This window comes from Lynx rufus, unplaced genomic scaffold (genome assembly GCF_022079265.1).
Source record: "Lynx rufus isolate CCGP_SWC_20201006 ecotype Redwood Valley unplaced genomic scaffold, mLynRuf1.p SCAF_19, whole genome shotgun sequence".
NCBI classification, from domain to species: domain Eukaryota; kingdom Metazoa; phylum Chordata; class Mammalia; order Carnivora; family Felidae; genus Lynx; species Lynx rufus.
The window spans coordinates 34248680-34253236 of record NW_025814833.1 but is presented as its reverse complement, the minus strand read 5'-3'; the positions used below and the strand labels follow the sequence as shown (position 1 = coordinate 34253236).

The 4557-nt window shown below is 37.5% G+C and overlaps 1 pseudogene; it reads left to right on the top strand.

The window, feature by feature from the left end:
• The first annotated feature begins 864 nt into the window (after positions 1-864).
• Positions 865-993, top strand: LOC124514069 (uncharacterized; annotated as a pseudogene).
• The last annotated feature ends 3564 nt before the right edge of the window (positions 994-4557 follow it).

Sequence of the window (4557 nt, the reverse complement as noted above, 5' to 3'; positions counted from 1 at the left end):
ATTTTACAATAGAGAGCAAAAGTGTAAAAATGTTGGGGCACGCGGGTGGCTCGGTCGGTTAAGTGTTAGACTTTGTCTGAGGTTGTGATCTCATGTTTCGTGAGTTTGAGCCCCGCATGGGGCTCTCTGCTGTCAGCACAGAGCCTGCCTCAGATCCTCTGCCCCCCTCTCTCTCTGCCTGTCCCCCACTGGTTCTCTCTCCCTCAAAATAAATAAGTAAACTTAAAAAAAATTTTTTAAGTATAAAAATGTCAATACAGTAATAATGAGTAAAGAAAAGATAAATAGTAGAGCCAGATAGTCTAATAGATACAAGTGATAGAGAGAAGGAAGAACTAACAGAGAAAGAACCTTAGAAGAAAAGTATCCCCATGCTGAATAAAAACTTGAATGTTCCGGGGCACCTGGGTGCCGCAGTTGGTTAAGCGTCGGACTTGGGCTCAGGTCATGATCTCAAAGTTCCATGGTTTTGAGCCCCATGTCAGGCTCTGTGCTGACTGCTCAGAGCCTGGAGCCTGCTTCCGATTCTATGTCTCCCTCTCTCTCGGCCCCTCTCCCACTCCCACTCTGTCTCTCTCTCTCTCAAAAATAAATAAACATTAAAAAAATAAAGAAAAAACTTGAGTTTTCAGCTCAAAAGAATACAGTAAGAGCCAGCAGTGTGAAAGAAAAACAACAAACGCTAGGCCATATACCAGTGAGATTTCTGAACTTCAAAAATAAATGCACTTAAAAAGTAATGAATAAATTATGAGGTACTTCAAACTTGCAGAAAATGGCAGAAGTGAATGTAACCTGTGTACCCACCATCTATATTGGCCAGATGTTAATGCTTTGCTATACATTACAAATATTTGTTAAACTAGCTTTGTGCAGTGGCAATATCGTAGCCAATGAGGTTTATCTGAGGCACGATTCTTGCTAATTGCAAACTTTTCCCAAATATTTGTTAAACTCACATATAAATTTCATATAAATTTCATCTACATAAATATATAAAGATCTAATTCACTCTTCTTAACTATAAGCAACTGTGTGGACAACATTTATGTCACTGTCTCCCTGTAGGAGATTTAAAACCATTAAATGTTAATTTCTGAAGTTAATGTGTAAATTTAATGCAATTAATATTGGATCCCAACAGATTTATTTTGGGAAATTTATGAAATGATCTTAAATTTTTATGATTATATGTGCTCCAAAATAACCAATAAAAATAAAAAGAGAAGTGAAAACTATTGTAAGAGCATGATATAGAGTCTCTATAATGAAATCAATAGGTTTTGGTAAAGAAACAGAAAAACCTATCACTAGAACATACTAAGAGTACAGAGATATATATTAGTATCTATGAGATTTTAATACATAACAGTTGTACTATGAGATTTTAATACATAACAGTTGTACATTGTTTGATTCTGTCCGAAAATAATTGTTTAACAGTCCTAGGACATTTGGCAATCCACCTGGAAGCTATTGGTAGTGGGTCTTTATCTTATACCCCCAAATAAATTCCAGTTACATATGTAATCAATCCATAAAATCTTGTAAGAGAACAAATGAAATTAAATCTGTAATTTGGGATTCATGGAGGCTTTTAAACCAAGGCTGGAAACCAAAAGGCTATGAAACCAAAGATAAACATATTTGACAAGACAATTAGAAATTTTGATTGCAGAAACACCACAAACAAAATTCATAGACAGATTATAGAAACAAATAAAATGCTACAGTGTACAGAGAGCTACCATGAAGTGGTATGGAAAAGATAACACAGAAGGAAGATGGGCAAAAAACGATTAATAGACACTTCACAAAAGAGCAGACCCAATGGCTAACAGATACATGAAGAGATGATCAAATTTTACTTGTAGTTAGGAAATCTAAATTAAAGTAACAAATGCCATTTTGTACCCATTCAGTGGATAATATTAGAAAAATTACCCAGTGATAGTAGAGATGTGAAACATTACCAATAGCTTGGAAAGCAATCTGGTGATTTATATTTGTATTCACATTTGCGTTTATATTTGCTCTTGTATATACTTACCCTGATATTTATATATGTCCTTTTACTCAGCAATCCCCCTAGTATATAAAAGCATAAGTAATAGGGTGTTCATTTTAATATTGTTCACAAAAAAAAAAACCCTGAAAACAAAGTAAATGCCCATCAAACAAATTACAGTACAACCATATAAGGGGATAGTTTAGTCACTAAAAACACTGAAATAAACCCATAGTGGTTATACCTCCTCACATAAATCTCTCATCAAAACTTTCTCCCTCTTCCACCACTTACAGAGCAAAAGCATTTCTGCATATAAATGGAGATAGACTGGTGTGTGTGTGTGTGTGTGTGTGTGTGTGTGTGTGTGTGTGCGCGCACGCGCGTTGGGAGGCGGGCAGAGATGTTCTATAGTAGCAGCAAGTAAACCCAAAATCTGGACTGAGACTGTGAAATCTCACTGTTGGGACAGCCAGAAGGAATGTTGTTTGTTCGAGTGTGGTTCCTTGGAAGTGGTTGTATCCAAGGAGCTCCAAACTATTAGGAGTAACTATGGGAATCCCATCAGACATTGTAAGCAGCTATCACACAGGAATCAAGAATCTGTCCCTCGAGGAAAAGGTGTTCAGGGTTTCCATAACCCATGGGGAATTGGACTGTCAGAAAACAAGGTAGAAATAGAGACCAAATTAGCTAAGTGAGGGTAAGTACAAGTTATTTCTAGGTGTATCCAGAATTGTTGAGGGTTTCCCTCTTGGTATATTAGATGATGGCATATAATGGTGAGACACATTTCAAATTCTGCCTGCTACTTGGGTGTAGGTTTCTAATGTTTCCCATATGAACAGATTGATTTCAGGAGAGCCGCAAGTAAGAATGTCTGAGGAAGGGGAGCCTGAGTGGCTCTGTCGGTCCCATGTCCAACTCTTGATTTCAGCTCAGGTCATGATCTCACCGTTTGTGAGATAGAGCCCCGCACTGTTAGCGTGGAGCCTGCTTGGGATTCTCTCTCCCCCTCGCCTCTCAAAATAAATAAATAAACTTCAAAAAAAAAAGACTGCGGAAGACACCTAAAACAATCGGATTAAAATAATATGAGGGTAGGTTGAGGTTGAGCAAAGCACAGGAGAAACTTAACTAGATACGAAGAAGTAGAGTGAACTGATGACCTGCTTCTTCCGTACTAGTGAACAGCTTCCAACAGTAAGCCTTGACTGTTCGCATTTAAAGCATATTTATACTTGGGAGTTTTCAGCTTTTTAGAAACATTGTATGCAGTTTCATTTTAGCATGTTTGTGTTCGACTTCCTTTACGGTATATGGTTAACATGGCTTCTGGCTAGTCAATATCACCATACAGTTTTTTAGGCAGAAAATTCTTAGAGCAGGTTAATTTCCTATTGGAGATGAGTACAGTTTTATAAATCAACAACTAACCAGTTCACAAAGTTGTTATGGTTTTCTCATTGCCCTAAAGCACTTAAGTACGCTCTATGTGTAAATTGTGTACTTCAAGTTGTGGACGGTCACATAATAATAAGTTAATTAACTTACGAGAAAATATTCATCTTCAACAGTAATCAAATAACAAAGCACAAAAATAATAATTGCATTATCCTTTTCATCTCTTATGCTTCTTATGTCTACTTCTTTTACACTAACGGCGTCTGCTTTTGTCTGGTTGGTAACAGAAGTGGGCACTGGTAACATACAAAACACCAGGTTCTAGAAACATACTGTTGCTCGGGGGAACTTATGTGTGGCTAGATTTATATTCCTGATTCCTGAATGCTCCTGATGTGGGCCTGGTACTGAAATGCTTTGGAAAAGGGAAACACATGAGAGATAGGAAGTTGGATTATTCAAACTTTGGAGGTGGTATTAAAGCACACGTTTCCAGAGGAAATTCGTTCCAGATGCTGAAGGAGGAAACCCATCTCTACACATGCCCTTGCACTAGAGCCCTCTGACTGTGATCTAGAGGAGTAAGAAATTTGGAAGTGCAAACATTTTGAAGTTTAATTCCTTTGAACTTTTAAATCAAGGAGATTTCATTTTTGTTCTTTAATTTCTCTCTGGGAAAGAAATAATTGAGGGGGGGTTCAGAGTATTCAAATTTGGGGCATCCTTCGCGTTGTAATTATTTGGGCTAATTGCATAATCTCTGGTGAGTTCTATTAAACAATGCAGATAGGCATAATTTGAAATGGAAAATAGAATACAGATAAAATATTCTGCCTAGGGTACAATGCAGCCTTGAAGTTAATTTTATTAATGTCTTATTCTGACCCACTTTATAGTCTTCTGAGGACAAAAATTTGAACTGTCTTCACCACTGGTCCCAGGAAGATACATGAAATAGGAATAGTTGATACTAAAGATGCAGGGGTGAGCTACCTCATCACGGTTGGAACAGCACTGCCCTGATAGATGACTAGTTTACTCTCTCAAGGGGAATGGCCACACCATATGCTTCATTACTGAGCTCAATGGGTTAAGACAGTGGTTTGCATCCCTAGCTGCACGTTAGAATTATCTGGGGAGTTTTT